The following is a 26,853-nucleotide window of genomic DNA, read 5'->3' on the forward strand; positions in this document are numbered from 1 at the left end:
AGACCTATTTTCAAAATCAAATTGAAGATGCACGCGGTAACAATAAGAAACTATGGAAAAGTATATCTGAAATCACTGGTTTACACAGGAAAGTTGAGGGGTTTCCTATGTCAAATTCTTCTGGAAAAAATGAAATGCTTAGGCATCCAAGAAAAAGCTCTGACTTGGTTTGAGAGCTACTTCAGCAATCGATCCCAAGTGTTATCAATTCTCAATGATGAGTGAGTATAGGAACAGCGAATTTGGAGTGATTCAGGGAAGCACACTTAGCCCCTTGCTGTTTCTCATATACATAAACAGCTTGGGTAAAATCAAGATTGATAATGGTCACATCTTCCTATATGCGGACGACACGGCGCTCCTCTTTGAGGGCGATAGCTGGGGTGACGTATATGGTACAGCTGAGCGGGGTCTGACCCTTGTTAAGCGTTGGTTCGACCAGAATACTCACCATGAACCTAAATAAAACAAAATGCTTACCTATTAATATTCCTATGGTGATCCAATTGATCAATGCTTGAGAATGCATAATTGTCACACTCCAAAAATGATCGTTCTCAATGTGTTTCTATGGAGCGTGTGTTGGAATATAAATATCTTGGTGTAATTTTTGGCAGTAGACTAAGATGGAACTCACACATTCAACAGGTTAGACATAAAGTTGGGAAAGTCATGTACATTTTTTCAAACCTGAATCAGATTCTTACCCCAAAATTAATTAAACAAGTCTATTATGCCTATATTCAATCACTTCTGCAGTACGGAATAATTGCTTGGGGGTGCATTTAAGACAAATCTTGCTCCTTTACTTATTGTACAGAAACTTATCATTGGAATAGCATTGAATAAGCATAGAAGGTACCCCACCGAAACCCTGTTTAATGAATTCAAAGTTAACAATATCAGCCAAATTTATTTTAAAGCCTTGATCATGTACATTTTTAAACACAAAACAACTCTGTTTACGGATATCCCTCACACGTATCAGACCCGTTCTGCTTTAAATACCGGTACCGTTGTTCCTCGCTTACTAAAAACAATCACCTCCACATCATCCCATTATAAAATCTATATACTTTTTTCCAAATTACCTGAAAATATAAAAAACCCAGTAAATAGAAGAATTGGTCATTTAAAAAAAAATGTTGAGTGGATCTCTAGTATCAGTTGTAATGAACTAGAAGATTATGTCATTTCTACGTATGTCAATAGATTATCAGTTGTGTGTGTGTGTGGTGTGTGTGTGTGTGTGTGTGTGTGTGTGTGTGTGTGTGTCGGAGTGCATGTTGGCATCCATCTACGTCGAAGCCTGAAAAGTGTAAGTTACCTACTTGAAAAGATACTGTATTATACTATTCATACGTATTTCAGTTTTTATTATAGGTATTTTGTCGCTTGTTATTTATCATTTATTCTAAAAGCTAAAATCTTTACTTCTATGATTCTTTTCTAGGATTTGTCTTTATTCTTACAAGTATAGAATACTCAATTGTATTTGGAACTCGCTCCTCACTCACAGGCATTTGCCCATATGAGAAGCCTTCTTCACATTTTATATTGTATTTTTGTAAAAGAAGAAGAAAATAAATCAATTTCAATTGGAAGTTCAAATAGACAATAAGTGACTGCAGCAAGAAACATACCTTATTGTTGGAAATAAATTGTAAATTGCATTTGTTCAAATGCTGATTAATGAAAAATGATTATTATTAAACGAAAATCCAAATTAAATGCTGTAAATTACCCCGAGGACTTCTGCTACTGCAAATATTGACAACAGGGTGATAGCTGTTCCCGGACTGACAATTAATTTGTGTTTAGTAGCACTAATCGAATTTCCATCTAGCTGATCACCTTGTTGTCAATATTTGCAGTAGCAGAAGTCTTCGGGGTGATTTACAGCATTTAATTGGGATTAATAATAAATAGGCTTTATTGTCCTAAACAGATCTTTTGCATAAAATTATATTGATAGAAGTTGGAAATTTTTTTATTCAACATTTTGAAGTCCTGTCGTGATCTACTCCAGTACTCAGTAGAGATTGTAAATATGAACTGAGTGAGTTTGAAATTTTCTTTCATCATTCGAATTGGCTTATTTATCCTTATTAGAAATCCTTGTATTGCAATATTATATTTGATTTGTGACTGGATGACTTTACAAGTGATACAAGTATACTACGTTATAAATTGTTAATCATTGTCTTTTAGAAAAATAATTTCAAGTAGGAATATAGACTACGGTTAATGAGAAAATGGAGATTGCATAAAATGTTAAATCTATTCTTTAAAACACATAATGAATGCGAATTAGCAGTAGAAATTAGGAGTCATTAAGTTTATCCGTTTTTATTTCAATGAAGCATTCAACTTCCAGCAAAGAGGGTCGGAAAAATTCACTCTACTTTGGATGCCAATGCCACACTACTTCTTCCTAAGAGGATCGGAAGAAGGAAGTCATTTAATTGAGACCTTAATTGAGTCATTTCATTCAGCCCTCTCACGATAGTAATTACATTTTTACGGTTCCTATAGATTCCTAATTCAGTGGCGTAGCGTGGGGGGGGGGTTCAGGTTACAACCCCCATGAGCCCGAAAAAGGCCCAAAAATCCAAGAAAATAAACCACCTCCCGCTCATCAAATTCAAAACTGGAGAAGTCTATAGGGGGCTTAAAATTTTTGGATAATATCCCCCATTTCAAAATCTTGGCTACGCTACAGTCCTAATTTCGTTATGAGAACTGGAAAAGTTGTACCTAGGATTTTCAAATGTCCATGAAAATGATAGAATTGACAGAATTTTTGCGTATCTTGTTTTATCGATACGATCAGAATAAAAATGATCAATTTGTTGAACTGATTACAGATTCAACTAAGGGCTACTTAAAAGAGATTCTTTCACGAGGTAATGAATAGGCTATTATTACAAGATCATTGCGATTTATAGTTTTTCTCAATTGCTTCATGTAGGCCTTCTAACTTCAATCAGGCAAAGAAAATAAGTTTTCGATGGAAAATTTTTAGGAGAAACTATTTTCTCCTACTAGGGGGGGCTCTGCTTTGTTTATAGCTGCGTACGTCATTGGACGAAGGCGATAGTATATAGCTCTGAAAAGTTAATATGAAAGAGAGAAAACATCTCTCACTCATACTGTCTCTCTCTCTCTCTCTCACTCTATCTCTCTTTATCTACGGTTTGCTGAAGGGGAGAGTGTCTTCGATATCCTCTCTGAGAATGGACTTCTTATGGTCCAAACTTCACTGTTTCATGTGAAAAAATTACAGTAGTACCTAAGTGTCACATATTCTATCATTTTTCTTGCTCAATATTATTGTAGAACTCATTAGTTTTATATGATTCACCATGTTATTTTACTGCTACTGGTATTTATTTTTAACGCTAGAACGTAAGTTGAATTTTGTATTGTTAAACACATGAATAAAGGAAACTGAATCTGAATCTCTCACTCTCTCTCTCTCTCTCTCTCTCTCTCTCTCTCTCTCTCTCTCTGAACGTGTGAGAGAGTCCAAGTCCAAGATGAAGGATCTACTGCATTACAAAATTTGGAGCGAAAACTGTAAACAGCCATACGTTTTTTATGTGATGAGTGAATCTGGCAACACTGTAGGGCTGATGGGAGCTGGGATGGTAGGGTTGTGATGAGTGAATCTGGCAACACTGTATGGCTGAAGGGAGCCGTGATGGTAGGGTGAGAGTGAGAAGTGAGAAGCGAATCAAGACATACTTTCAGAGATTGTATCCACATTGCTAGTATGTAGCAAAACCACACTGCTCCGTATCTTCGTATCTTCGTATCTTAATGTGCTCCGTATCTTTAGATGCTCCGTATCTAATGGGTAGGCCTATAAGTACAGAATCTGGCAACACAATACAGTAGTTCTTTTTCTTTACTCCGTGGTATTACTAGCATGCTCCTCTAGATACACAAACCAGTTCTATTCTATGAATCATTCTCTCTCTATTCTGTATCATTCTTATCAAAGTGTTGTTCCTTGCATATAGGAAATAGGAATCACCCTTGCTGTGTAAGTGGAAGGCGTATGGTACCTACTGCGCATGCGTGGGCCAGTTGTAGTGGGGATTCATCAGCGCTCTTGCTTTTCTTTCTTTCTTGTGGCGAAGAAAGAAACTTTGGTAGAACCAGCTCGCCAGCTGAGCCAGAGAGAGACAGAGTTCCGGTTCCAGTGTACAGTGTACAGTGCTCCAGGATACTGCAAGCCCTGGTGACTTCTGTTCTGTTCTTCCTTCCGCTCATCAAACGTAAGTTTGAAACTATCATAATATCAATTATTACAATTTTAGAATTGCAGTAGAGTATCGATCATCTAAACAGGTGTAGATTTTGGATTCTTGTTTAATAATCATGAATATATTATAGGCCTAGGCCTATATTTTTTGGCGTCATCAAGAGACCACTGCACTAGTCTTCATTGAATGAAAATAATACCATTTTCCCTAAAAATATATTTTGGATGCTTTTAAATTGTATAAAAATAAAAGCAAAAACTGATTTACTTTTGACATTTTAAAAGAACCAAAATGAGTTCAGAAATAGAGCCAACATTACATTTTCTAAACCAAACTTTTATAAAAACATTTTGAGATACTAGTTTCTGTTGTTGCACCATTTCTCTTGAGTTGTAACTCATCTCAAGTAACTGGTTTGTTATTTTATTCGAAATTGACTATCTATATCATTTTTATAATAAAATCAATGCTGTAGACTATTTTAAATTTTCAGCATTTATTTCCAATGACCAGGCATTCGTCCTGGATAGATCGATCGCGTCTTCAGTTATAGGTCATAGTTGACTAGGCCCAACTATAGGCCCGTCACAAAGTAGACCCATGCTAATCCATGAAAAGCAACCCACGGCGTGGGATGTTTTGTAAACCATTGCTAGGCTTCTCCAGACATCTGTGTAATACATGCAATGAATAATCCACTTGTCAGCTGATTGATTATGAATAATTCTATATCAATGGTACTATATACAAAACTCCCACGGCGTGGGTTGCTTTTCGTGGATTAGCATGGGTCTACTTTGCGGCGGACCATATGAGCGTATAATAGAGGTACTGTAAGATATACGCCATACGAAAAACCAAACATGGTGTATTTCAAATCAAAAATTGGTAGATTGTTTGGTTTTTTTTTATTAAATTCCAATTTTCCAAAGATTAACATCAACATTTTCAGGTGCTCTTAGAAGTTATAGGAAGGAGAATTAATCAGGCAAATATATAATCATATGCAATATAAAAATACCTCTTGAGGAGAAAATACTTTTTTCGCCCCACTTGATGTAATGAGCTGGTTTACATGCGTCATAAGGAGGCCGAAAATGATTGTTTTCCGACCAGGCCGGTAAAATTTTAATGGCCCTAGGGCTGTGAAATAACCTTGAAGTCAGCTGATTCTGATTTGATGTGAACGTGTTTACAAAATGGTTTATGAAACGGAATCAGTTTATGCTTATAGAATTGAATAAGTATTCTGCAATAAGATACTATCATTTATTTGGATGAATGAAATACAGATAAGATATATTATATTATGAACTATTCAAATTCGATTTTCAGAGTAGGATAGAACTTCTAACCTAAACTTCCGAAGTCAACGACAACAAGCATTGTTGACGTTGACATTCAGATTTGTCAAATTTCAAGTGTGCTAAAACAGCTGATCAAAAAACTTTTCATTACTTGTGTTTATTATTCAAGAATCAACTTTTACAATAATATCATCTTATTGTTATTTGGAAGAATACAAAAGTATAAAAAGTATAAACTCAACCTCTTATATAATTGAACATAATCTTTTAGGTTATTTAGACAAATCAGAATAAAAAATAAACATCCTTGGATAATTTCCTGATATTCAGATTACCTCAGATTTGCTAGAGCTATGACCTTCCTGTTTTGCTTTCGGAAGTGTCTAATAAACAATTATTCTCATATTTATTTATTGTTTATTTTTCTGTGTGGCGAAAAATAACGTTCTCACCATGGGCAAAAATGTTTTTCCGGCTCTCAATCTTTTCTCAATCGGTTTTCTTGAAAACCGATTTCGAGCCGGAAAAGTCTCATTTTCGGCCCTAGGTGCGAAATATACTATTACAGTTTGGATGTTGAGCAAACCAGAGACATTCTTAGCTGTTGATGACAGATATAATTTTTCTCAAAGTACTGCTCATAGAACATTCTATGAGATAGTGGATGTCATTGCAGCTTCAGTAGATGAACATGGTCGACACTCTCGCAGCAACAAAAGTCATCTGATGTAATTAATAACAGCCTTTACTAACTTCATAACTTGTGCTTGCTACATAAGAACTTCCTTAAATACAAGATTATCACCCGGTTGCACAACGGTCTGTTAACTTTTAATCCCAAATAAATTTCACTTTTGTTGCCTCAGTGGTCCACACATGACCCTCTGTGGTGACTTCTGTAACATAAAGAGTGTCACAAAGTAAAATTGTGATTTAACATAAGCATTATGCTATAATTACTAGTGGTGTAGTCTATTATATACAGTGGTGCTTGCAGAATATTTTGTAGTTCTGAATTTTCAATATGATATAAATCACTCTCAAACAGGCTGTATCAGTGCCACTTTTTTGGAGTTGTTCAAGAAGGAAACTTCAAGCTTGGCTACAAAATCTTACAGAAGCTTGATTAAATTACACCGGAAGAGTAGCTCAAATAATGTTATAATCATGAACATATTACATAAAAGAAACGCGTCTATAGTGAGGTCACGTTATATTGGCAGTAGAGTAATATAGAAGAACAACGTTGCCGATTCTCTGCCTAGTCACTGCCTTTTATAGAGGATAGCTGATACCAGTATATCTTATGTAATATAAATTGTTCATTCTTCTTTAGAACCATCAATTTATTGTACTCATCAAGTAAATTTACTTTTCAATAAATAATACACTTGCATAATTAGATTGAAATTTTTTTAATAATTAACAATTATTGGATATATTATTTGTTATTTCTACATTGTAAAAAATTGGCAAAAGGACAGCAACACCAATGTTAATCAATACTGTCATTCAATCAAATACTGACTATCCTATGGAAAATTGAAGGTTAAAAATTTTCCTAAACATTTTATTCGTCTCATAGTTTTAGAGATTTTCCTATACTGTAAGTCTTCTAGGTTGTTCTCTGTATCTTCTTTAGTATTGAAAAGACAGACTTCTTTCAATTGTGGAGTAGCTTGGTTTAAGGTTTCAAAATGCAATGGGTTTAAAGCTGCATATTATTCACCAAGTTTTCACAGATTATTCTATAAAAAAGTTGTTAATTATCTTTAAAAATTTGCTGTTCTCAAACAATGTAGAGCAACAAAAGCTGTCAAATTTTTGCTTAGAGAGCATGGCCTGCATGGACTTGTAATGAAGAAAATTTTTTTTGGCAACTTTCTCAGTGTTTTCGAAAATGTATGGAAAACAAAAATCATGTTAGATAGAGGGATTTTTACAATTTGAGGAAGCAATATTGCTGTAATTTTAACATATTGCCATAATTTGTTTAAAACTTTGAATGACAACTCTAATGTAAAAGCTCAAAGTTTTTAGCTTGGCGTAAATTATCACAGTCTCTACAATAAAAGCATCAGAATATGGTAAAATTATTTATACCAATGTGACTACTATCACTAATCGTTATTATGTAATAGAAATTATATTATAAGAGGATTGCATGAGAGCGCCTTACCTGCTGCCATCTCGATGTGGCCATAGTTTTCTTTCAGATAGGACTGGAAGAAGTCCAAGCTGCCTGTAAAACAAAAATCATAAAGTTTCAGTACTTGAGCTGTTGAATTTAAATTAAAATCAATCTTTATGAAATGCAGATGACCTGCATAGCAAATAAAATTATTCTTATAGAAAGAAAGAGATAATTTTTATAATATTTTATACAAATTTTTTTGCAATTTATTTTTTCATATTTCTTAACAAAGAAATAGAGAAAGTTCAGCAATTCAGGTATCTTGGGTTAATCTTTGACGAGAAAATGAGATGGAATTACCAAATTAATAAATTGCATAATAAGATGACAATGTCAATCAGGAAATTTTATTACTTGCGAAACTTCTGTGATGAAAAAGTGTTAAGAATGCTATACTATGCATTGGTACACTCGAATTTGCAATATGGCATAACATGCTGGGGTAGAACCTTTAAAACGTTGATAAAACCAATTAGAACTACTCAAATCACTTAATAAGAATAGTTATGAAGAAACTAAGGCGTGAAAGCTCTTTTCCACTTAATAAAACAATTAATGTCTTGCCGGTTCAGTATCTTTTTGTATTCAGGGTTCTGCGATTATTCTATGAAAAAAGTGGAAATACGATTACAGATAACTTGATTTATAATACTAGACGAGCAGTTTCTAATTTTTTTAGATCTCAAAAAAGTTAGTACAATGATTTTCAAAAATTCTTTTAGTTACTTAAGTACACAATATTTTAATAGTTTGCCAATGGATATCAGGAAATGTAATAAGAATAAATTAAAAAAATAATATGGCTATGGATGCAAACGGATGTTGATGTTCTAAGAATTAACCCGGTTTCAAGTTTTCTGTATTACTGTTTATTTAGAGTTGATTATGTTGATTAGAAATTCATGAATCCAGTTGTTCTTCAGTTTGGGTATTGTTTTTGTTTGCTGCTTTGTTTTTTTTTTGTTAATTGTATGTTTGTATATCATTGTACTGTACAGAGATCTACTCATGTATGTTGTCTTGTTATATTTGATTTTTTGCTTCTTGCTGGTTATCTTGGCTTGTTAGGAATAGTGATTAAAGTTTACAGGATGCTACAGACGTCGTGCGCTAAAATGTCTGTAAAGTGATGAACTGAACTCCAAAAAAAATAATCTATGTCTTAACAATTTAGTAATTACTATTAAATACATTACTAACAATGACCACACAACTTGTCATAGTGGTCATATAATTTTCAAATCTTAAAATGAATGTCAAGTGAATTTTATGATGGAAATAAAATTATTTATTTAATAAATTATATTTATACATTGTAAAAATCAGATAATAAAAACTTTTTAAATTTAATAAACTATATAAACTTAGAATAAAAAGTCAAAAAGTTAAAAATATTAAAAAATAAGAATATTTATCTATTCCAAGACTAAAACTAATAAAACTAAAAAAATCATAAAATTCATATTTAGATATAAACGCTATAAATAAAATGGTATCGTTGCGGAGGATAGTGCTACCTGCTTTGTCGACTGATAGACGAAGATAGCAACACCAATGTCAATCAATACTGTTATATAACGTGAACCTCACTACTTATAGTACAAAAACCGCCTTTTAGCGCTCCAGGTGGAAGTCTTGTCAACTACAATCAAGAAATTCCTAATTCGAAACTTGTAAACTAGGTTATGTTTATAGAATGCATGTAGTAATGTCAGCACAAGCAGGTAATGTTTTCTGTTTCTCAATTATTCTTTTCCAGATTATTATGACAAAAAATAGTGTTACTATTTTAAAGTAAAGTTACTTGACTTGAATGTATTTTGCAGTGCTCGAATGAAATTCTAGTTTTTCTAATCAACGTTAAAATTATTATAAAGTTGGTTACAGAAAATAGTTGGCAATCATCACTAAACAAAAAGACTATAGTGAGGTCCACGTTATAATGACAGTATTTGATCAACTTTGGTTTTGATATCCTTGTCTATCTTTCGACAAAGCCGGTGGTACTATCCATTTCTAAGTCCACAACGATGTCAATTATGTTTTTGACAGTGTAGAAATATAATTAATTAATTCAGAGAATCGGCATCGCTATTTTTCTATCTTTATCCACTGTCATTATAACGTGGACCTTACTATAGTTTCAACATCTGAGGAGTCAAGATTTGGATCATGTCCATCTATTCTCTATAATTTTCTTCAAACGTCTGTATAGTTTTAAATTCTCGACTTTTTTTTTCATTTATTTTATTGTGATTGAAATTTTTTATTACAGTGCTGAGGTATTTATTGTAAGAAGTTGAGATCATACTGTTTTAAACTACATTAAGCATTCTATTAGTAGTTTTCACAGAATTTGTGAAACACTTGTGAAGAAGAGTTGTAGGGAGATTTGTGTATTCGTAGTGTCACTGATGATGGTTTGCAGGTCTTCTGAAATTTTTCGAATGCAACTGAAACGTCGAGATGGAAATCACTTACATTTTAACATAGTTTCCTGTAAAATAAGTACTTATTTTTCAAACAATATTGTTTCATTCTTCAAAAATTTGGAAATCTTATTTTGCTCGTTTGTTATAGAATATACAGTTGACGCGATCTAAATCTAAAGAAGATATGCCGATAACCGTGAGAAAAGAGCCTACCAGCACAGACACAAAGAAGACTTCTTCTTCGCCCGAAAACTTGTCTTCACCCAACAGTAGTAAGGAGCAGTCAGAAGCTGATAAGAGACGAGCAATGAAACGTGAAGAAGACGAGGAAGGACCTTGTGAAGAGTGAGTATCACTCAACTGGAATAGTTATTTGTGCAACTAGTGCGCAAAGTGTCAGTTTGCTGCACCGAAAGAAACGTTTACGCCCGAGCCGTAGGCGAGGGCGGAATGGTTTCTTGAGTGCAGCAGAGGAACTTTGCGCACGTATTTCACATTAAGTTTTTCCTACAGTTACCATTGAATATGAAAAGTGGGTAATTATGGGTAAAATTGCCTGAAATCCATCAAATGTTTTTCTGTGTAATTTTATTATTGATAAAAACCTTAATCCTAAAATCCTAAAGTCCTCGTTGTCCTTGGTTATAATATAATTATAATGAATAATAATTAGCGCGTTGTGCTTCGTTGCACCACTGCTCACTATAGCAGCCCAGTCACTGTTACCAACTTCATTTTCATTTTGCTGCACTGTTGCTCCATATAACCTACTAAGTATTTTGCGTTGCCATGTTGCAAATCTGGAGTGCAGAAAAATTTTTCCCGCACTAGAGCGGAAAAGTGATTCTTTGCGTTCTGTAATCAGTGCAGCAATGGTCACTTTTCAACGTAACTGTAGGAAAAGATTTTTTCTTGATAGTTTATTTATTCAACTTTTTTCAACTGAATTCACTCATAGCATTTCCATATACTGATCATGGGCATTATTGACTTTAAATTCCATTTTTCCATTAAAAGCAATAGTATTAGTAGTTTTGAGATAGTAATTATCATTAACTAGGAGTATAATATTTATTTCATTGTCAAGCTTCTATTAGATATAGTCTGATGCTTGAATACTAACAGACTGTTCTCAAATCCAATTTATTTCAATTGTAATTTTGTTTTTTATTGCAGAGTTCTTGATCAATTACCTAGCCACAAGACGGTATCAGTTGGAGATAAACTGAAAGTCTATTACGGATCAACACATGAGTCGAAAGTGACTTACGAGGCAAATGTAAGAATATCTTTAATAACTTTCTGATAGCACCATTAATGATAGCATATTAGAGCGAGATAAAAAGTACTTCAGGTTTGAAAGCTTTAAAAATGCCATTCATTCTCATATTAGTTGCCATCTTTTATAAAATATGCGTCATGTAATATTTCTAATCTCTCATTTGTTGACATGTACTGTATGAATGAGGTAAGGTGACCTATTTGAATTTGTAATTCCACATTTCTCTTGTGAATTCCTTGAAATTGCTGGTTTTTCTTGAAAGGATTTTCTGAAGATAGTTGTTACATTATATGAAATTTAGGGAATACTGGTATATTCACATATTTTTTCTATTTGTTGTGGATTCATAATATTTGTGAATTAACCTTACAGTTGTGTTGTGAGTGATGTTGTGGTACTTTTCCATAATGAAAACACAAATTTGAAATTGTCAACCACTTTTTATTATTATATATGAAGATGTGGCTGGTAAAGCCACGAAACCTGGTTCTGTATATATTATAATAATTTATAATAATAAAAAGTGGTTGACAATTTCAAATTTGTGTTTTCACTTGTGAATTGTTAAGTAAAACTACTTTGCTGAGGGTGAAACCCGAAACATGAGCTCTAGCCTTGTGCGTGAGTAATGAGGCGTATGATAATTAGAGATAAATGGACCTACAGTTTTAGATGAATTCCTAACCACCGGGAAGCGATTTTACAATCTATGAATCATATTTAGAGGAGTTGGCTCAAGAGGTCACTCTTCCCACGGGAGTAGCAGGCGCATGATTCTTAACTTATCTTAGCGATAACTGAACTTATCAGCGCGACAACTGAGACCACTCCCTAGACTTGAAAGACTACTTATGAGTCTCGTAAAGACTACTTTAAAAATTTTCCTAAACATTTTATTCGTCTCATAGTTTTAGAGATTTTCCTATACTGTAAGTCTTCTAGGTTGTTCTCTGTATCTTCTTCAGTATTGAAAAGACAGACTTCTTTCAATTGTGGAGTAGCTTGGTTTAAGGTTTCAAAATGCAATGGGTTTAAAGCTGCATATTATACACCAAAGTTTTCACAGATTATTCTATAAAAAAGTTGTTAATTATCTTTAAAAATTTGCTGTTCTCAAACATTGTAGAGCAACAAAAGCTGTCAAATTTTTGCTTAGAGAGCATGGCCTGCATGGACTTGTAATGAAGAAAATTTTTTTTGGCAACTTTCTCAGTGTTTTCGACAATGTATGGAAAACAAAAATCATGTTAGATAGAGGGATTTTTACAATTTGAGGAAGCAATATTGCTGTAATTTTAACATATTGCCATAATTTGTTTAAAACTTTGAATGACAACTCTAATGTAAAAGCTCAAAGTTTTTAGCTTGGCGTAAATTATCACAGTCTCTACAATAAAAGCATCAGAATATGGTCAAATCATTTATACCAATCTGACTACTATCACTAATCGTTATTATGTAATAGAAATTATATTATAAGAGGATTGCATGAGAGCGCCTTACCTGCTGCCATCTCGATGTGGCCATAGTTTTCTTTCAGATAGGACTGGAAGAAGTCCAAGCTGCCTGTAAAACAAAAATCATAAAGTTTCAGTACTTGAGCTGTTGAATTTAAATTAAAATCAATCTTTATGAAATGCAGATGACCTGCATAGCAAATAAAATTATTCTTATAGAAAGAAAGAGATAATTTTTATAATATTTTATACAAATTTTTTTGCAATTTATTTTTTCATATTTCTTAACAAAGAAATAGAGAAAGTTCAGCAATTCAGGTATCTTGGGTTAATCTTTGACGAGAAAATGAGATGGAATTACCAAATTAATAAATTGCATAATAAGATGACAATGTCAATCAGGAAATTTTATTACTTGCGAAACTTCTGTAGTGAAAAAGTGTTAAGAATGCTATACTATGCATTGGTACACTCGAATTTGCAATATGGCATAACATGCTGGGGTAGAACCTTTAAAACGTTGATAAAACCAATTAGAACTACTCAAAATCACTTTATAAGAATAGTTATGAAGAAACTAAGGCGTGAAAGCTCTTTTCCACTTTATAAAACAATTAATGTCTTGCCGGTTCAGTATCTTTTTGTATTCAGGGTTCTGCGATTATTCTATGAAAAAAGTGGAAATACGATTACAGATAACTTGATTTATAATACTAGACGAGCAGTTTCAAATTTTTTTAGATCTCAAAAAGTTAGTACAATGATTTTCAAAAATTCTTCTAGTTACTTAAGTACACAATATTTTAATAGTTTGCCAATGGATATCAGGAAATGTAATAAGAATAAATTTTTAAAGAAAAAGTATGGCTATGGATGCAAACGGATGTTGATGTTCTAAGAATTAACCCGGTTTGAAGTTTTCTGTATTACTGTTTATTTAGAGTTGATTATGTTGATTAGAAATTCATGAATCCAGTTGTTCTTCAGTTTGGGTATTGTTTTTGTTTGCTGCTTTGTTTTTTTTTGTTAATTGTATGTTTGTATATCATTGTACTGTACAGAGATCTACTCATGTATGTTGTCTTGTTATCTTTGATTTTTTGCTTCTTGCTGGTTATCTTGGCTTGTTAGGAATAGTGATTAAAGTTTACAGGATGCTACAGACGTCGTGCGCTAAAATGTCTGTAAAGTGATGTACTGAACTCCAAAAAAAATTAATCTATGTCTTAACAATTTAGTAAATACTATTAAATACATTACTAACAATGACCACACAACTTGTCATAGTGGTCATATAATTTTCAAATCTTAAAATGAATGTCAAGTGAATTTTATGATGGAAATAAAATTATTTATTTAATAAATTATATTTATACATTGTAAAAATCAGATAATAAAAACTTTTTAAATTTAATAAACTATATAAACTTAGAATAAAAAGTCAAAAAGTTAAAAATATTAAAAAATAAGAATATTTATCTATTCCAAGACTAAAACTAATAAAACTAAAAAAATCATAAAATTCATATTTAGATATAAACGCTATAAATAAAATTGTATCGTTGCGGAGGATAGTGCTACCTGCTTTGTCGACTGATAGACGAAGATAGCAACACCAATGTCAATCAAATACTGTTATTATAACGTGAACCTCACTACTTATAGTACAAAAACCGCCTTTTAGCGCTCTAGGTGGAAGTCTTGTCAACTACAATCAAGAAATTCCTAATTCGAAACTTGTAAACTAGGTTATGTTTATAGAATGCATGTAGTAATGTCAGCACAAGCAGGTAATGTTTTCTGTTTCTCAATTATTCTTTTCTAGATTATTATTACAAAAAAATAGTGTTACTATTTTAAAGTAAAGTTACTTGGACGTGAATGTCTTTTGCAGTGCTCGAATAAAATTCTAGTTTTTCTAATCAACGTTAAAATTATTATAAAGTTGGTTACAGAAAATAGTTGGCAATCATCACTAAACAAAAAGACTATAGTGAGGTCCACGTTATAATGACAGTATTTGATCAACTTTGGTTTTGATATCCTTGCCTATCATTCGACAAAGCCGGTGGTACTATCCATTTCTAATTCCACAACGATGCCAATTATGTTTTTGACAGTGTAGAAATATAATTAATTAATTCAGAGAATCGGCATCGCTATTTTTCTATCTTTATCCACTGTCATTATAACGTGGACCTTACTATAGTTTCAACATCTGAGGAGTCAAGATTTGGATCATGTCCATCTATTCTCTATAATTTTCTTCAAACGTCTGTATAGTTTTAAATTCTCGACTTTTTTTTTCATTTATTTTATTGTGATTGAAATTTTTTATTACAGTGCTGAGGTATTTATTGTAAGAAGTTGAGATCATACTGTTTCAAACTACATTAAGCATTCTATTAGTAGTTTTCACAGAATTTGTGAAACACTTGTGAAGAAGAGTTGTAGGGAGATTTGTGTATTCGTAGTGTCACTGATGATGGTTTGCAGCTCTTCTGAAATTTTTCGAATGCAACTGAAACGTCGAGATGGAAATCACTTACATTTTAACATAGTTTCCTGTAAAATAAGTAACTTATTTTTCAAAAAATATTGTTTCATTCTTCCAAAATTTGGAAATCTTATTTTGCTCGTTTGTTATAGAATATAGAGTTGACGCGATCTAAATCTAAAGAAGATATGCCGATAACAGTGAGAAAAGAGCCTACCAGCACAGACACAAAGAAGACTTCTTCTTCGCCCGAAAACTTGTCTTCACCCAACAGTAGTAAGGAGCAGTCAGAAGCTGATAAGAGACGAGCAATGAAACGTGAAGAAGACGAGGAAGGACCTTGTGAAGAGTGAGTATCACTCAACTGGAAAGATTTTTTTCTTGATAGTTTATTTATTCAACTTTTTTCAACTGAATTCACTCATAGCATTTCCATAAATTAAATTCCATTTTTCCAGTAAAAAGCAATAGTATTAGTAGTTTTGAGATAGTAATTATCATTTACTAGGAGTATAATATTTATTTCATTGTCAAGCTTCTATTAGATATAGTTTGATGCTTGAATACTAACAGACTGTTCTCAAATCCAATTTATTTCAATTGTAATTTTGTTTTTTATTGCAGAGTTCTTGATCAATTACCTAGCCACAAGACGGTATCAGTTGGAGATAAACTGAAAGTCTATTACGGATCAACACATGAGTCGAAAGTGACTTACGAGGCAAATGTAAGAATATCTTTAATAACTTTCTGATAGCACCATTAATGATAGCTTATCAGCGCGACAACTGAGACCACTCCCTAGACTTGAAAGACTACTTATGAGTCTCGTAAAGACTACTTTCAATTTTGAAACTATTTTTTGACTTGCCATATAGACTATTTTGAGATTCCTACAGACTACTTGAAGTAGTCATAAATTTTGCCGCAAAAGTTAGGAACAGAAGTTTTGGGCTAGCGCCTGTGATTTGAAATTGAAATTGAAATTGAAATTTTATTCACAACACTGACATATTTTACAAATATTTTCACAATGCAATCATTATAAAGAAACAGTATCATGATGGAAAAAAAAGAACTTCAGTAGCTTAACAGCTGTGATTGAAGTTCTACACTATTGTTATTGTACATTATAATATGAACGAGACAGTCACTTGATTTTGGTAACTAAAATAAAAAATAAAAAAGTCTTTTTGCAATTTCACACCAACAGAATTAGAGCAATAGTAAAAACAAAAAATAAATAATAATAAAACCTGAAAAAAAAACAAATAAAATTTAATTTCCTGAAGTACCCAAACATCTATACAATAAATATATAACATAAAAAGAATAAATAAAAAAATGAATAAATAAATAAACCTCTGTCACCAGTCAAATTTTTTACAATTGAGTCTAAAACCAGTCAAAATTGAGCATCAGTAAAGTAACAGATAAAGGCAAAAGTTAAATTTAGTACAAAATACTACAAGGAAATACTGAGGGAGAAATACTATTAATTCAATAAAACCGATTTACGCGGAGAAAAAAAATGAAGAAAGTCTAGTAAAAGTCAAAAACAGTGACAAGCGTCCCGAAAAGATGGGAAAAAAGAGCAACGAGAAATGTATGATACCTTATTCTAAAGAAAGGATTTGTTGGCCCCTAGAATATTTCCTCCTCAATGTCAATCCCACATATCCACTCCTCAATTTCATTCCTGAGCTTTCTGCTACCGCTCATATTTTCTATAAATTTAGTCGGGATTAAATTTATCAGCCTCTGAGAGACGTAAGAAAATTGTCTCCTACTCACATTTAAGTCCATTCTATTTTGCTGAATATGTCTCTAGTAGGGCGTAAGTTCAAGTTGGAACCGGTTACACGCTTATTAAATTTATGTTTATTGTTTTTTATGTAAAATATTAGGTTTTTTATGTAGAGCTGTCGAACGGTTAACACTTTAAAATCATTGAATAGATCACAGGTGGGATAACGTCTGGGCTTGCCTAGCATCGTTTTAATTATATATTTTTGAATTATAAATAGCTTTTTGAAATGTGTATCCAAAGCCCCACCCCAAGCCCGTATACCATATTGTATAACCGATTGTGCATATGAGATTGTGCATATGATTTCACTCCGACATTATAATCTTTAATCCAATAAATAACATTCCTACTAACCATGAAGTCTACTTAAATACACATAAAGTACTTTACGATGAACAAATCAAATATTGATGTTGTTTTTGATTGACAGGTATTGAGCAGCAAAGAGGAAAATTCAGAGACTCTGTACTTGGTGCATTACACAGGGTGGAACAAGAGGTACGACGAGTGGATAAAGCGTTCACGAATCGCAGACAACCTCAGCTGGTTTCCTGGTCATGTCAAACGCAATAGGCAACCTCAAAAACAGGTAGGTTTGCATTTTCAAATAAATATTTTATTTTAGGTAAATTTGATGAAGAATTATTGTCTGAGTGGAAATTATTTTGGAAGAATTAAAAATTGTTATCTGTTGAGGATAAAAAAATGCTTCTGCGAAATTCTTTTGTCTCTTACGCCTGACTGTCTTTCAGGAATTTCTCCCTTACACCTTAGGACTCATGTTTTTGTTTGTCCTTGGCTAAGGCGTTAAATCTCGGACGAAACTATTTCGCATAGCTGATGGATGATGAATGGGTGATTTATAATTTACATGAATATATTTACAATATATTTCAACTGAAAATTCTCTTGATAGTCATAAAAACTGGGAGAGCATAACCTCATTTGAACTATATAAACCATCTTGGGGGTGAGAAACAGTTTTGAGGTAACCTGTTGATTCTCTCGAAACTATTTAATATAATAGAAACGATTCTTGTTTGTAGAACTGAAAATTCCACCTTTTGTTGGGTTACAAGGTTTGGGAATTCAATAATATTCAAATAGGAACACTAATCATGTGAAACATGATTTTAATCCTCTTCTTATAATGAGAAAAATGGCTGGATTAAAGGGGTTGTTTTTGAAGATTCCACTCAGTATGACGGGAGCTAAGTTTTTTCTGATCTGCTCTTCTTTGAGATGCTCATATGATTTTGATCAATTCTGGTCGTATGAAGATTGATATTCAAGAGAGTAATAATAATGTTTTGACCAGTCGAACTGGACTAGTAAGATAGCTTGTTTTTTATCCATCTCAGATCTGATATCGTCAGTAATCTTCAAAAGTGCTATACATGTACTGAAGTGAGAGCGGAAACCTGACTGCTGTCTTGCAAAAAAGTTGAAACTTGTCAGTAATTAACAACCTGCTTATGCACTGTACGTTCATAAGCTTTAATGGTAGGATTTTTATTCTTAGGAATAGGTTTGATAATTGATTGTTTCCATAGATCAGGAACGACCCTTGACTGCGAAGAGAAATTAAAAATATGTGTAAGTGTAGGCAGAATGAGAGGAAGTAGCTTCTTGTAAAATACAATAGGTATCTGGTCCACTCCCATGCAGTTCTTACTAGAGAGTGTGTGTCTGAGAGATATAGGCCTATAGTAAGAAAGTGAAGAAGAGAGGATTTAATTAATGCTTTAGTTTTTTGCACAGCCGGCCCTCTCTCAAATTCAACCATCAACCCTCCAGTACGATATTACATCAACTATATTATACAATCCTATTCTGTGGAATGGGGGAATTCACAATATTACAAGCAAGAGTTGATAGTAATGAATATAATTGACACAAAAAACTTACAAATGTAGGCATGGAAAAGTCAAATTCAAGATAGGTAGAAGATAGTATGTCTGAAGCATTGTATGAAATAATAACAAAACCCTGAGGGAAAAGAAAGGAAAGAAGTATGAAAAATATTATCAATCACAATGAATGCAATTTGAATGTCGATAATATAATAATAGTGTGAACAATAAACTGTACCTTTTACACTTATTTACATCAAATAACAATATTGCTTATTAAATTTAGACAGTATTTTTGTTTAATATAATATAATAAATTTAACTTTATTTCTGCGTGAAAATATACAAAACAAGTGAAAATTAAGAGTAATAGAAAACTAAGCATGCAGTATTATCATTGTGCTCCACTATAGAAATACAATGAGAAAAAAATGAGGAGTGTATGATCGTGGCGACCCACTCCTGCTACAATCCTTATGATTGATTTTTGGAGTTTGATTATAGGACTCATAATTGAATAGTAGGTGCCACCCCAACAGCTCAAACCATAATTAATTCTAGAGTGAGCAAATGAATGGTAAACATCTTTTAAAGCTTTAAGATTACAAAGACCCTTTAATTGGTACATAGTTCTCAGGTAGAAATGCAATGACTTTTTCAAGTATGAGATGTGGGCTTTCCACGACACATTTTGGTCAAGGAAAACACCCAAATATTTGACTGTATTCTCACATTTAACAATTGGGCAATTACAATGATCAGAATTACAAATGCACGTATTCAGTTGAATGGGATCCGCAAGACTGCCCATAAGACTGAACAAAATGTAATTGGTTTTCTGAACATTCATTGAGAGCTTATTGCAGGTGAACCATAGTGTCAATTTATTGAGATCATGTTGCATATCCAACCGAAGATGATCTAATGTGTTTCAATATGCCAGGGCAGTGTCATCAGCGAAAGCTGTTATCTGACCTTTGAATTTACCCCTTAACAAGTCATTTATGTAAACCAAGAATAAGATGGGTCCAAGGACAGAGCCTTGTGGCACTCCATAGTGGATTTCCATCAGATTACTAGTTACCTTTTCAATTCTAACAGCTTGCTTTCTACCCTGCAAAAATGATCTCAGCCACTCCAACGCCACCCCCCTAATGCCCGCCCTCCACAACTCATGAAGCAGTAAACTGTGGTTAACTGTGTCAAATGCCTTACTGATATCAATAAAAAGACCCGCAGCCCTGCCCCCACATCCCCTATTCAGACCAAGATAAATAGTTTTTAGAAAATTTTGCAATGCATACTCTGTATTGAGGTTCTCTCTAAAACCAAATTGTTGTTTTGAGAAGAAATTGTGAGAGTCCAAAAAATGCAATAATCTTTTTCTAATCAGCTTTTCAAAAACTTTTGATAGAGTAGGTAAGAGAGAGATTGGGCGATAGTTACTTTTTGAGAACCGATCTCCCTTTTTGAAAATTAGTATGACAGTAGCAATCTTCAAAATGTCTGGAAATTGACCTGAAGCTATAGATAAGTTGAACAGATGAATTAATATTTTAGATAAATATGGGAGATTATCTTTTAGTATTCTGGCTGTAATTATGTCAATTCCTGAGCTCTTATTTATTGAAGATTTTTTTATAATTTTACAAAGTTCGGCCTCACTTACAGGAGCCATGAAAATACTCTTAGTACAATGTTCACTCTTAAATTCATGGAAGTACTGCTTGATCAAATCATCTGATATAGGAGGACAAGACTGCGAAAGCCTTTCAGGCACCTGAATAAAGTATTCATTGAAGATGCCTGCTACTGTTTTACTATCAGTTATATCACTACCTTCTTCATTCAAATTCAAGTTCATTGTATTATACTCGTATAAACGACGAATTTCCTCATATGAAAAATTTAATGAGAATAAAGATTGAATGTCACTTGAATTGTCGATTCTCTGAAAAGGATATATAATAGTAACGTTCCCATTAGCACACAACAGGGTGAGAGAGAGAGTGTGAGAGAGGGTTTTTTTAAATTATTAATTCTTAATTGATTGATCAGTAAGAATGAAAATAGGTCTTCAAGCATTCTTGGTGAATTCAAAATGTTTATGCAATATTGCAAGTTGATATTAGTTGAGACTTGATGATGCGTGTATTTCCCAACCCGTACATATATAAGCCTTGATTTATACTTATTAGATTGATTGAATTGTTTCAGAAAATGTCTCGCAAGAAGCTAGTGACCGGATACATCCTGTATTCGCGTGACATCCGGAAGGGAATCGCATCCAGCAATCCGGACAAGGGCTTTGGCGAAGTCAGCCGGATGATCGGCAAAGAGGTCAGTAGAAACTCGATAATTCGCACCTTTATTATTTATAGTTTTAAACAATATTTCAATCAATGTATTTCAGTTCCCTCGATAACTGGTTAGCATTGTATTTCGGTCCCCTCTATAATTCGTAGTAAAATTAAGCGCTGGCTTATCTTTGACCTCTATAATTCGTAGTATAGTGTGCAAGAACTGTCTATAATTCGTATTTTATTGATTTTTTCATTCATCATGGAAGAGGAAATTAATTACAGTGTACTATGCTATCGCTAACTGATTCTCCAGACATGAGGACATGTAGTACCAAACGAAGTTATTGTTTATCATAAGTATTCGGTTCAATTCAGTACAGAATTGAATGTCAGCGTGGAGAATTTATTAATCAGTTTGTGAATGTTGGTTTTGAGTCATGTTGTGTCTTATCAGAATTTAATCCTTTTCTCTTTTTCTCTTCAAAAATTGTATTCCAAAACATCTATACTTTCTTGTTGATTGGACCATAATGATTGTTATTATTGATTATTAAATATTTGATTTTTCTATTATATTGATTATTAATCAGTATATTATGTTGACAGTGGCGTAAGCTACCGACCAGCGAGAAGGCAGCCTACAAAGAGAAGGCGGAGCTTCTAAACGAAGAGACGAAAGTGAAATTCGCCGAGCAGGAACAACAACAGCTGCTGCTGGCGGGAGTGGCGGGGTCAAGTGGAGCGGGTGTGGGTGGAAAAGTGGGCGTGGCCGGTGGAGCGGCGAAGGTGAAGACAAGCGCAGTGATCGAGTGCGCATGGGACAGCTGTGACCAGCAGTTCGATAACATGGTGAAGATTGAATGTCATTTGAATTGTCGATTCTCTGAAAAGGATATATAATAGTAACGTTCCCATTAGCACACAACAGGGTAAGAGAGAGAGTGTGAGAGAGGTTTTATTTTAATTATTAATTCTAAATTGATTGATCAGTAAGAATGAAAATAGGTCTTCAAGCATTCTTGGTAGGGTAAAACCTATCTGGATGGGGGCATGGAACGGTCAAGAGAGAACAATACCCCTCCTTCAACGCCGGTTGAATGTGAAACAATAACTGTCAACCCATGTCAATACTCAACCAATATCAAACAATAGATCTCTTAATGCCCCCATCCAAATAGGTTTAGCAGCATAAAATATTTTTTCAAAACCTACTCCAAAATCCACCACTCTGGTCCGCAACTTACAACTCCACATAATATGTATCGTTTTAAAAATATCAATTAGCTCAAGGAAATTAGTTCTTTGGTAATATTTAAAAAGGCTGAAAATTGTGATCTATAATGATGGAATTCAGCTATTTTTCTAAATTCAATAAGAATGACTTGAAAATTATGTTTTGAAACAATATGTAGACTACATATGATATGAGTTACAAAAATGAATGTGTCATTTTTAATTACAACCTGATATGAGTTACAAAATCGTTATATTATACTAAAATTATTTGTTGCGTGAAACACACCATTTTATTGCAGGGTTTGGTTTTTACCACACGACAAACATAATATCCTTTCATTAGCAATTCGATTGTACATCAATAAAAACTGGTATATGCCTTCTCGGTTTAGATCTTTGTTGCATCTTGATAAGCTCTGCAAAAACTCCATGTTACACCAAGAGCTACAGAGTATAGACTTCTAATAGTTGGAAATTATAACTTTGATGAACCTTTAAAGAACACGGTAATGGGAATCCCGCAGTAAAAGTCTGCAGTAAAGTGTGGAGTAACGTCACTGAACTTAACAGGATGGGAGCATACGCTTCATTCCACAAGGCTCGAAAATGTGCTAAATCTACCTGCCAAAGGGTCTCGCAGTTGTATTGTTCTAGCTTGACCGTCCCATGCCCCCATCCAGATAGGTTTTACCCTCTTGGTAAATTCAAAATGTTTATGCAATATTGCAAGTTGATCATTAGTTGAGACTTGATGATGCGTGTATTTCCCAACCCGTACATGTATAAGCCTTGATTTATACTTATTAGATTGATTGAATTGTTTCAGAAAATGTCTCGCAAGAAGCTAGTGACCGGATACATCCTGTATTCGCGTGACATCCGGAAGGGAATCGCATCCAGCAATCCGGACAAGGGCTTTGGCGAAGTCAGCCGGATGATCGGCAAAGAGGTCAGTAGAAACTCGATAATTCGCACCTTTATTATTTATAGTTTTAAACAATATTTCAATCAATGTATTTCAGTTCCTTCGATAACTGGTTAGCATTGTTTTTCGGTCCCCTCTATAATTCGTAGTAAAATTAAGCGCTGGCTTATCTTTGACCTCTATAATTCGTAGTATGGTGTGCGAGAACTGTCTATAATTCGTATTTTATGGATTTTTTCATTCATCATGGAAGAGGAAATTAATTACAGTGTACTATGCTGTCGCTAACTGATTCTCCAGACATGAGGACATGGAGTAACAAACGAAGTTATTGTTTATCACAAGTATTCGGTCCAATTCAGTACAGTATTGAATGTCAGCGTGGAGAATTTATTAATCAGTTTGTGAATGTTGGTTTTGAGTCATGTTGTGTCTTATCAGAATTTAATCCTTTTCTCTTTTTCTCTTCAAAAATTGTATTCCAAAAATATCTATACTTTCTCGTTGATTGGACCATAATGTTTGTAATATATTTATTTTACTAGAATAATTTGATACTTGGTTTCATGGGGGATCTTTGTCGCTCATATGAATCCAAATTCATTCTTATAAATGAAAATGTTGTCATGTGATACATGATTTCGATAGAGTTCAAAGAAAAAATGAATGGCGAAAACCGCACATTGATATCTCAACAGTATCAGATTGTTGATGTAATAGTTGTTTATTAATCAGCTGAAATCATGTGTCAGCATATGAAGGTCTGTCTGTTTGATAGCTTCCAAATAGCCTCAGCTGATATTATTAATGAATGAATGGAAAACTGTTTAATTGCATGCAATGAATTCTTCAGCAGACTAAATGATAAACCAAACAATTATGTTTAGAGATATTATATAGTATATATTTTTGTAATATTATAGATTACAAAAATCTTCAAGAACTTTAGTACGGTATGTAATAATCTTCAAGGTTGTCCCCTCAATGGCCGATTTCAATTCTAAGTACACTATCGCTGCATGTGAATCTATGCATCTTTAAACCTAGCGCCGCAGTGCAGGATGGTTTCTCACAGCTTGACGTTGTCATTTGAGATGGGTGTCTGGCTTGGAAGTGTTTCGGCCGCATTGCAGGATGACTGTTAACGGTTGCCGGAAGATCAACAGCTGGGTTTTTTTCGTTATTTTTCGTGATAGAGAAATTGAGATTGCAGTTTCATCCTCAGCGACCCCAAGTTTAGCCTGAAGACTCAGAATGTCAACAATGTCTTTAAATAATTAAAAATCATCATGGAAAGTCATTAATATGGTAGTACACCACGTTTCTGGAAACTTTTTACTGGTGACTGGAGTTATTATTGATTATAGGTAACACAAAAATCAAAATAATCGTGAGAAAGAAAACTGCTGATGAACGCGAATAAGACCGCTACTCCATTGTTCTTTTGTCTCGACGGCTTGGCTGAGCCTGGCTGGAGGGATCAAATAACCGACTGGATTGATTTTTCGTCTGTCCGCTAGGCGGAACTACGCCGACCATTGCTGGGTGGAAGATGTTACTGCGGCCGCTCGCATTCCCACCAACGCTGCTATTATTAAATTTGCTGTCTCAGTGCCTAGTCCGAGTCAGACAAGCGTCCGTGCAGTCAGTCCATGCTGGATGCTTGTTTGACTCGGACTAGGCACTGAGACAGCAAATAATAGCAGCGTTGGTGGAAAAGTTTCCAGAAACGTGGCGTACTACCATATTAATGACTTTTCATGATGATTTTTAATTATTCAAAAACATTGTTGACATTCTGAGCCTTAAGGCTAAACTTGGGGTCGCTGAGAACGAATCTGCAATCAGAATTTCTCTATCACGAAAAATAACGAAAAAACCCAGCTGTTGATCTTCCGGCAACCGTTAGCAGTCATCCTGCAATGCGGCCGAAACACTTCCAAGCCAGAAACCCATCTCAAATGACAACAACGCCAAGCTGTGAGAAACCATCCTGCACTGCGGCACTAGGTTAAGGTCTTTGAGTTAGATCAAACAGTGCTTCGTTCAGAGCCATGGTCTCATCGGTCTCATCGTTTACTCACCGATAAGTGGCTTTGAACGCAACCATTGTTATTCTTTATATCCTAAAAAGGACGAAGGAGCGAGTTAATTTTGTTGTCCAACAAACTTGACCTGTAAAAAGGTTCCAAGGATATGTGTTCAAAACTGCAGAGCACGAGTTACCTGCTAGTTTAATATAAGTGACGCATTCATGTACAATACACATTGTAAGTGATGAAATAAGATATTGTTTGATGATTGATTTGTGTTTTTAGATGTGGTGTACCAATGCCAGTGGAAGACGTGCATTCGCAGGAAGAAGCAGTGCGCCCCCTTCCGTCTGCTGCATGGGTTGGTTCGCCATGTCAAGCAGGTGCACATCATGAAGTCATCCGGTCGTCGCAAACCTGCAGATCAGCGCAGCAAGTAAGTCCCTCAGTAGGCAAATCTCCTTCTAAGGCTGCCACTACCGGTAGCACATGCATGTCATTCATGTTTATCATGCATATTTTGTCATCAGCAAGACGCTTCTAACATTAATTAACTAAACAACCAAATTCAACCACTAAATGATAAACTAATGAATAAAGCACTGGAAAACTACAAATAATGAATATAGAAAATAACATTACCTCAAATAGAGCAATGAACGTCGTATTGAACAAGTAGCTCTTATTGTAGTCATTTACAGGCCTCCAAACAGGGACATTAAACTTTTCTTTGACACTTATGAACGGCTGCTCGATCACATAACTGTCGGCTTAAAAAACAGAAAGCTTTTCATCTGTGGAGATTTCAACAATGACATGCTGGAGGATACTTCAAGTAGCTTTGAGTTTACTAGTTTGACGAATTTCTAAATCTTGACTTTATTTTGAAGGAGCCCTCTCGAATAACATCACAAACATCCACTTGTATTGATAATGTTATAACTAATATCATCTTAGATGATGACAATGGTAGTACAGTTGACTTGGGAATGTCCGATCACTCGGCCCAGATAATCCAGCTCAAGCAAAAATTTGAACCCACTCAAAAAACGAGTCATAAATAAAACAAGGCATTGAGAAACAAAAGATGGCATTCTCGTTTTCATGCTTCAACTGCTGAAGCTGCATTCAATGTTTTCTCTTCGGAATTTCATTCATCCTTCTTTCAGCTTTCCCTGTTGAACATTTTAAAAAGAGCAAATCTCATTTTGAAAAGCAGTGGTTAACTAAGAGTATAAAAACGACATGTGATA

At 33.9% G+C, this 26,853-nt stretch overlaps 1 protein-coding gene and 1 long non-coding RNA gene across 2 annotated transcripts in view; one reads left to right on the plus strand and one right to left on the minus strand.

Moving 5' to 3' along the window:
- LOC120354853 overlaps positions 1-26,853 on the plus strand; it is a 347,717-nt gene that overhangs the window by 20,181 nt on the left and 300,683 nt on the right. The window lies entirely within an intron of this gene.
- LOC120354855 lies at positions 6,183-7,896 on the minus strand. Its single transcript, XR_005573254.1, has 2 exons — positions 7,758-7,896; positions 6,183-6,474 (listed from the first exon to the last, which is right to left on the minus strand). It is a non-coding gene; the product is annotated as an uncharacterized LOC120354855 (long non-coding RNA).

This window comes from Nilaparvata lugens, chromosome X, assembly GCF_014356525.2.
Source record: "Nilaparvata lugens isolate BPH chromosome X, ASM1435652v1, whole genome shotgun sequence".
Taxonomy (NCBI): domain Eukaryota; kingdom Metazoa; phylum Arthropoda; class Insecta; order Hemiptera; family Delphacidae; genus Nilaparvata; species Nilaparvata lugens.